The sequence below is a fragment of the Micropterus salmoides genome, unplaced genomic scaffold (assembly GCF_014851395.1).
Source record: "Micropterus salmoides isolate LMB-PRFRI ecotype aquatic unplaced genomic scaffold, ASM1485139v1 Ms_hic_scaffold_3, whole genome shotgun sequence".
Classification (NCBI taxonomy): domain Eukaryota; kingdom Metazoa; phylum Chordata; class Actinopteri; order Centrarchiformes; family Centrarchidae; genus Micropterus; species Micropterus salmoides.
Genome location: NW_024042261.1, coordinates 4355054 through 4364346, shown reverse-complemented (window position 1 = coordinate 4364346; position 9293 = coordinate 4355054). Strand labels below are relative to the sequence as shown.

The following is a 9293-nucleotide window of genomic DNA, read 5'->3' as shown; positions in this document are numbered from 1 at the left end:
CCAGTTTTGGATCAGTATAGTACATCTGTCTGTCTATGTCAAAAGTCTGAGTTGCATGATGTTCTTACGCTTCACTGGTGTTACCTGCACTAAATGGTACACGGCACTCTCAGTTTAAAGGAGTCATAACTTAGTATTACCTTGGATACCCACGCTCTATTATAGCCTTTCAGGCCCTTCTAAAAAAGAAAAGTGGAGAGCTCCTCTGACCCTTATTTCTGAAGGCATTATTGTCTCGCGAGATCTGATGTGATATTTTGGCTGTCATGGATGGTCATTTTAATAATGCAAAGGGGCGCGTTGATTGGTGGCAGGAAGGAGGGGGGGTTGACACCGCAGGTAACTTCAGCATATCATTCCAAAATGACATCATGGCGCAAGTTGTGAATGCACCCGACCTGGCTGCGACCTACGGAATTCAACCGTACATGCACGAGCCAGACTCTGAATCTGAGCTGGAAAGGGAAGATGTAGAGTCGATGGAAGGACGTCTACATCAAGATGTCTCTGAATGGTAAAAACAATCATTTTGACTGAGACATTCATTATACCTTTTATTTAATGTAGATTACATTAACGGAGATGTAGTCTACTTTTTTTTACCAGCTTACAGTTGTTATTGAGATCAACGTTTGCTATCATGTGGTGTTTTGCCTTGTTTCACGTTGTGGTTTTTTAGACATTCAAATTTGTGAACGATTCCGGCGTAAAATGATTAGCACAGACACCTAACGTTAAGCCAGTGGGAAGGGTTGTAGGAACCGCGTCATTAAAAATGAATTTAATCCACTGGTCCCTGACAGCTTGGTCCGTTCTTGGGAGAGAAAACACATTTAAGTTACATGTTGATTCTGGCAGTCAACAACAGAGCAACTCACGTGTGCACTACGTTTCTGCATCTTTCGCGACTGAATATGAGGGGGAGAGGGGCAGGGCGGGCTTCCTGCAGCATAGGTCTGCGGTGTCCATATATGGTATTTCCTGCCCCGTCTTGACGTCAAGTCGGGGCAGAAATAAAATCTCGTATTTGAGTGCGCGTGCACGTGGGCTGGTTGACGAACCCAGGGGTAAACAAACGCTTCACTTTTAAATATCGGCTTCCCGGCCAGTGTATAATCGTTAGGCAATCATAACATACAATAGCCGCGTTTCCACTGTCGGGCCAGAGCCGGGCCGTGCTAGTTCACCCCTAGCGTGTTTTAGTGAAGCGCTGTGGAGCTTCTGGCCAGACAGTGGAAACGCAACAGCTGGTTTTGAGCCCGGTGCTCCTGGCCCGAGGCCATTAGCCCGCCCAGTTTAAAGCCCTGGCTCGCACTGGCCTGACAGTGGAAACGCGGCTATTGATTCTCGTGGAAAAGTGAAAATTACAGGTCATGACTCCTTTAAGGGAACCAAACAGAGCATAGACAGGACCTCAATGATGCATTGATGTGGATGGGTCTGCATCAAAAACATTTTTTGGCCACAAAGTCTGATCAAAAAAGCACTTTACCTGTAGAGTGTGTATCACAACTGGGAGAGTGCTGAGCATTGTCTGCAGGTAATACACTGACTAGACGCAAGAACATCAACCTCACTTTGAAAATACTGTAGTATCTGTTTTTAGTCCCAGAATGAAATGTTTAATTATTATATTATTGTAGGAAGAGGAGTGTTTGCCACACAACCCATTGAACCCGGGGACTTCGTGTTGGAGTCAGGGGTAAACTCCTCACACAGGAGGAATGCAAGTCAAGAAAATACTCAGAGATTGAAAGCACATTTCTCTTTGACTTTCAGTGGCAGAATCATCACTTATGGTAAACATTGAAAGATGGATGTTTTGTATTGATTTAGAGAAATTATGAGTTAACCCTGAAACAAGGGTTTAATACTTGATGAATGAGTTAAGCAAAAATACTCTTAAATTCTTTTGAAAATAACTCTTTCAATAAAACTTTTAAAAAGATGTAAAACTATTACCATTTTTTGATACTTTTCAGCCTGGATGCATCTGAAGAAGATTTATCTCTCGGAAGATTGGTCAATGACAACCACCAAAATCCAAATTGCGTTATGAAAAAAATCATAGTTGACAACAAACCACATTTGTGCCTTTTTTCTCTGAAGAAAATAGAAATAGGAGATGAAATTGATTACAACTATGGTGATTCAAAATGGCCTTGGCGCTGTAAGGTGAGTTGGTTAGATTAAGTATAGAGATTTCTTTTTTTAAATTTTTTTGTTGCAAAAGAAAATTTTGTATTTCTCCAAAATTAACCATGTTTCCAATATTACTCTTGACTGTCTATGGAAATGCATTTAATCTTTGATCTGTGATGTGTGTTAAAATGAGTTCTTCTTTATCTGCAATCCAGTTGAAAAAAACCCAAGCTCCAGCCGCAGCAGAAGAGAATGAGACCAGCCCTGTTCCTCAGATGCTTAATGATAGACCTAACCCAGATCAGACCTGCACACAGGTAAAAGTACATTCAAACACATTCATCTATGCTGACATGTATGTGGTGGTGTTCTATTACTAAAGTGGACCAATGCTTATGTGGCTTTATATTGGCTGTTAAAGGCCAGGTAATGTCACACACACCGGCATGTTTCCAGTCATGTTCTTATGGGGTCCTTCCATCTTCCAAATACATTTGTTTCTCAAGTCGCTCCTTTACACACTCGTATGTCTGTAGTCTGACCCATGTGGGGCCCTTCCGTCCAGTTCTTACTGTAATTGTTTTTAATGCACTGTGGCAACACCTGACATGACCTCAATTGTGATTTTAACATTTTTAATTGTATACTGTGTCTGAGCTGTTAGATGTTTTTAAAGCATCTTTTTGATTTGAATTTTGATGTTAAATATTTTGATTTGATGCACTGAAAACCCCTGTAATGGTCAATTGGACCATGGACCAATGCTCACGGGGCTTTAAAGTAGTCAGGTGACCTTTATTGGGTTGTAAAGGCCAGGTAATGTAACACACACTGGCATCTTTCCAGTCCCATTCTTGTGGGGCACCTTTTAATGCATTATGGTAACATCTGGGGAGGAAAAAGAAGAAAATCTGCATACTGGGTTAAAGCTCACAGTTACCTTTTTTATTGACTAAAAAACAAAGGTTTCAATCCAAATGGTCTTCCTCAGGCAACTATATGATAGTATTGTAATACTATAGTATAGCTGTACTCTGATTTTAACATTTATAATTGTACACTGTCTAAAAGGGCTGATGTTCACATTTCTGGATTTAGATTTTTAGTCAGACCATGCCATGTTTCTTTGGCCAACCTTTCTAATTCCATACTTAATGAATTTTTGTTTATTTTTAGGTATTTACTGTCCAAGGATTTTCACTGGTTGATTATCCAGATAGCGATGAAACTGATGAGGATGGTATGGAAAACGAACCTCCCACCCCACACCTGGATGTTATTATAGGGCAGAATGATATTGGCCCAGATGTTTCAGATCATTTGTACGATTCAGATGAAACTGTTGTGAAAGAAACTTGTGATGAGGCTTCTCCAAGCAACCATTCCAACAATCAATCGGATGATGAACTTGTTCCACCACTGAGACGCACAAAAAGCATTCTGGTAAGCCCCAAAACACATTTTAACAATATAATTAACTTGTTTATGTGATAAATTTTTTGCCACTAGTAAGCGAATTTGAATTTTATATTTAAATGGGAATCATTTACTTTGAACCTGAATCGATTGTTTTGAACAATTGCTTTTAAAATCTGAATTTAAATGGACTCATTTGAAATTGAATCTATTGGATTGACATAAACACCTGCAGGAGTGATGTCCAATGATCAGCGCTCAGGTGTGTGCTTAAAAAAATAAATAAAAAAGATACAACGTGCCCAGTGATGTAGGCTACTGGTCAGCCAGCATACCGGGACAAACCCCGGTAGGGCCGGTCTCTGTTGCCAAAATCCGGTCGAGTCCTCGTCCTCGCCTGGTGCATTAATTATCAATTGATTGTTGGTGATCTCTATTTAATCAGTAATCATTTATTAGAGAAGCTCAACTCTCTCTCTTTTCTGACTGATTAAATTATTGACTAATCTCTCCCTCTCTCTTGAGTAGTTCCATGTCTACAGGAATGACACTATATCATTATGATGAATCATTTGCTGTGAAGTCATTAAATTTAACAATCAAATGCATGAAAACTGAAACGTTACTCTTTTTTAATAATTTTGTCAACGTTTACTCCACCTGGAAGGCAGTTTGGACATGGGCCTCAGCAGGTGGATGGAGGGGTAATATTGGTCAATAATTTTCATAGGTGTCTAGCTCACCTGACAACCTCTGAATGGTCTCCCTATCAATAAAAAAATACAGCAATCATACAGCAAAATATCTCCATGTCTCCCTTTTTGCAGATGGATAGAGTACAAGATTTTACCCACAGTCTCTATGATTCAAGTAGTGACAGCGCAGAGGAGACTCCTTTTAAGTCTGAAAGGGATTCACAGAAACTGAGAAGAAGGTCTTGCCGTCCCGTAAGTCTTTTTTTGGGGGGGGGGGGGGGTTACGATTGTGAAAATGTCTGTTGCTCTTGCTAGTGAGTCTGATGGGGATTCTTCTAATTTGTAAATTTACTTGTACTGAAAATGGTCCATACAGATTTTTCTTCATTTAGTATCCTGAGCCTGTTCAATCAGTATCCTCAGGTTTTTATATTTAATGTTGCAAAAATAGTTATTAACAGATGTGTGTTTGTTTTTAAAGATTCAGATAAATCTCATGGAATCGGATGACTCAAACTCAGGTAGCGAAGAGGAGTATATTCCAAATCCCATGGATGAAAGCACAGAAAGTGATAGCAGTATGGAATTAACCCTGGAAAAGGAAAAAAAGAACAAAGGTGCATCATCCAGTCAGAGCAAGTTTAAGCCCAGAGAGAGAAGAAGTGGATCCTCCAGAGAGAGTGGAAGCGAGTCCTCCAGTCAGAGCAAGTCTAAGCCCAGGGAGAGTGGAAGTAGATCCTCCAGAGAGAGTGGAAGCGAGTCCTCCAGACAGAGCAAGTCTAAGCCCAGGGAGAGTGGAAGTAGATCCTCCAGAGAGAGTGGAAGCGAGTCCTCCAGACAGAGCAAGTCTAAGCCCAGGGAGAGTGGAAGTAGATCCTCCAGAGAGAGTGGAAGCGAGTCCTCCAGTCAGAGCAAGTCTAAGCCCAGGGAGAGTGGAAGTAGATCCTCCAGAGAGAGTGGAAGCGAGTCCTCCAGACAGAGCAAGTCTAAGCCCAGGGAGAGTGGAAGTAGATCCTCCAGAGAGAGTGGAAGCGAGTCCTCCAGACAGAGCAAGTCTAAGCCCAGGGAGAGTGGAAGTAGATCCTCCAGAGAGAGTGGACATTGAAGGTATGTGTATACGATGTTCCTAAATTGATTTTTAAATGATCCGTTTTAGATATTTTGTGTATTGTATTAAGTTATTTCCCTCTCCAGATGTCAGTATGCTAAGAGATGATGGGTCAGACGATGAGGTCAGCATGTCATCCACGCAAGAATGTACCTCCACATCACAAAGTCAAAACCAGGGAGTGTCTGCAACTGGTGAGCTTGAACGCAATTCTTACCTTTCGTGCATTTCACACAGCACGTGGCAAAAATTTCAACATCAACAACTCCACCTCCCTTCTTTGTCCCACCCACCTCTTTCTCCTGCAACTCTGTCAGGAGACCTGTCTGATGCAGAGGCTGCACAATCAGTCAAACACAACCCCAGTTTTAAAACTGAACACTGCGTCAGTACTGCCTGAAATTACAAGTAGCATTAACTTTGAGGTTAGCGGGAACCCACCTATTGCTTATAGGTTGCTCTAATCTCTCGGCTCAGACTTCATACAGGGATAGCACAGCTACTACAACACGTCACTGTCACTACAGAACATCTGGAATGTGCGCGATAAGGTGATGCAGGACAATTCCCTGAGCACATTATCCAAGTCTGCTTCATGGCAGCAAACAGACTCCACAGTTGATCGCAGTGACCGCACTTGCACTGCAAAGGGTTGCCGACCCTCTTCTCACTGTCATCTCCGTCCGGAGCCGCTGCAGCTCCCTCAACCAAAAACGGGTCTCTCAACCCTCCTCCTCATCACTGGCTCAAACGCATATGCCATCGGGTTAGATGACATCTAATAAACTCATACAGCCTTGTCGTTAATTCTACTTGTAATGTCACTAACAACAGTCGCTTTCTGTCTGATGAAATCAGTTCATCTTATATTGTCCAACATACAATCTTTTCGGCGCACAGCTACTTCAGCACTAGTGGACTGCGTGGGACGGTCTGTCGTCCATACACTATATGAGGAAATATACTGCTTGAGGGCCACTATCCTTTAGGTCTTAGATGTTTCCCTGCTGCAACACACCTGATTCATTGTGCAGAGCTTGGCAACAAGCTGTTTGATCTATTTAATTTGAATCAGGTGTGTTGAAGCAGGGAAACATTTCAGACCTGCAGAATAGTGGCCCTTGAGGACTGGAGTTGCCCATCCCTGGGCTAACATGACAACTAATATTTTCACATCACTAGTCACTTGAAAAGAATTTAGGACTATAGGAGACGGGATGAAATAAACTGTCTCTCTTTAAGAGACACAAATCCCATATACTGACTTCTTATTAAGTGCCTTGAGATGACATCTGTTGTGAATCGGCGCTATATAAATAAACTGGATTGAAAATTGAATTGAATATACTAAATTATTTTATAAAATAACACAACCACTGTACTGATGGCTATTACATATTTCATGTAGTGTATACTACAATAAAGTTATTTCTTTGTCCAGATGTCAGTATGCCAAGAGAAGAGGGGTCAGAAGATGAGGTCAGCATGTCATCCCTGCAAGAATGTCCCTCCACATCACAAGTCCAAAACCCGAGTGCGTCTGCAAAAAAGAGAGGTAAGCTTTGGGGCTTGCACTCTCTTTTGGGCCAGAGCTGCTCATTTATTTTTAAGGGCTTTTATTTTGCTTCCTTGACTCAACACCTGAAATATGTCTGTCTCTCCTTACTGTCCGGTGCCACAAGCCTGACAGTGACTTGAAAGAAGCTGTTGCAGGAACAGACCTTGTGAGCCTGCATTGTCGCAGGTTGTAGGGTTGGGGAAAGACTGGCATTATCACCTTTATATCAATAAGAAGTCTGTTGTATTTAAAAAAAAAAAAAATCTTTAACACTTTATGGACTTACTCAGGAAAAATGCTTGGATTTCCTCCAACAACGGAGGTGTACAGTGACCAGTTGAAAAACTCGAACAACCTATAATCACCTTAAATACCTCCTAACTGCTAGTGTTCCTTCATCCAAGTCTCATTAAGCCTCCACATGCAGCTGACTTTATTAAATGACCTTTTAAAAGTGCCTTATAAATAGAATATATTATCATTATTATTGTTTTTATTATTATTATTATTTTGTGAAATGCAAAAAAGAATAAAATTGCTTTAAGTGAGAGAGTGTGTGTTTATACTCGAGTGTAGGGTAAAAGCATCCTGTTGCAGTTTCTTTTCCAGAATTATAATGTAATGCCGTCAGCAACACACAAAGAAAAAAGAATGCAATCAAAACAGTTAACTATAAATAAAGTTAAAAAGCAAAACTAAACAGAATGCGCAACGGAGGAGGAGCAGGCACTCCTCCGTTGCTTTCTGCCTTTCGTTCACCCGTTGCAGCTCTTCCTTCAGCCAGTTGTCGGTCGTTCTCATGGTGGTTTTGGCAAAAGAGGGAGCACGGGGCTTGGAGAAGCTGGCAGCACAGGGGTTTTTCCACCGCTTCATGCACTCTTTCAGCAACGAGACCAAAACATCCGGAGACTTGTGATCACTCTGGCCAATTACAAGAGAGTACATCCACGTAGCTGCGTTTGCGTAGCTGGGCAGCACGTCAGGTCCGAAGAGGTGCCCATCAAGCTGCATAATTAAGGATTAATTTGCAGTGTTTTTGTTTTTACCAAACCAGTGTATAAAATGAATAATAATCTCAGTCATGTTATTATGAAGAGTTGTTTATTCCAACAAATAAGATCTTTATTTATTTACATTGTTAACAGTGCAATGTCTGCAGTGTTCTCTCGCTCTCCACTGAAATTTATGTGCTCAGTGTGAAGTCCACCTTTACTTATAGTGGTAATCCCAGAAACAGTTCCTGTCCTCTGAAAAACAGAGGCGGACATCACACTTACTGCATTGGGTATTGGTGTACCCTTTACTGCAATGTCTGCAGTGTCCTCCTTTGTCTTCAGGGGGAAACGTCCAGTTTGGTCCATGCGCGCATCCATGGGCGGTGGTTTGCATGACTTTTTAGAAGAGGGAGCCTTTGGACTTCCATCATCCATGTGTGGTCTCTTTCCACTATTCAGAGGGCTCCTGTCTCTGGGCTCTTGTTGATTGAAGATGGCCGTCCTCTCTTTGGCGTTTTCAGTGTTGTGTCCGCCAGATTAGAATATAAATGTATCAATTTATGTACATCTCAAATTCCAGTCTGATTTATCACAAACAAGGTAAATAGCACAAATAGATCATTACCGTAATGAGAGAGGAAGCCAGCTGTGCTTGGAACTTTCTCATATTCAGTATCTCCTTTGGCATCCTGAGAGCATAGGCTGTGCTGCTTGTAGAGGAGCCAGGCGTTGACCACAGCAAGGGTGATTGTGTGCCAGAAGATGTACATGTACCACCGCCAGGATTTCAGTGCATACTTGTGTTTTGCTGTAAATGAGTCCAACAAATCCACACCTCCCATGTATTTATTGTAGATGCCACACAATGGAAGCCTTTCTAACGTCAATGTAGGTTTTGGCGGCTTTGTCCCAGTGTTGAATCTCCTGAACAGGTTCTGGTCCAGCGAAGTGTCACCGCCCTGTTGTCGTACCATTTGACAGCACAGATGTTGTTTCCCCTCCACTCTGTGGTCAAAGCTTCCTCTGCCCTTCTTCTTCAAGCTCTTCACATGTAAACATTACAGTTGGGGAGATGCACTTGCCTGGCTGTTCCCACATAATGGATTCCTTGCTCAAGGAGCTTCACTACCAGTGGAACGGAGGTGAAGTAGTTGTCTGCCTAGATCTTCTTGTGTTGACCCTTTGGAAATGTGGAGGCAAGCTTCATTACAACATCACCTGACAATCCAAGTTTAGATTTGACTCGTACATCATTGTTGCTCCCTTGGTAAACATCAAAGTCAAGCATCATGCTAGAGATTCCAGCTTTCACCCATACTTTAAAGCCCCATGAGCATAGATTACCTTGCATATACTTCTTGATGCTGCTGAACTTCCCG

General features: G+C 41.9%; 1 long non-coding RNA gene across 1 annotated transcript; it reads left to right on the top strand.

Annotated features, from left to right (window-relative positions):
* Positions 1 to 1699: 1699 nt before the first annotated feature.
* On the top strand, positions 1700 to 2622 carry LOC119883375. The gene is made up of 3 exons (XR_005440629.1): positions 1700 to 1799; positions 1983 to 2175; positions 2358 to 2622. It is a non-coding gene; the product is annotated as an uncharacterized LOC119883375 (long non-coding RNA).
* Positions 2623 to 9293: the final 6671 nt, after the last annotated feature.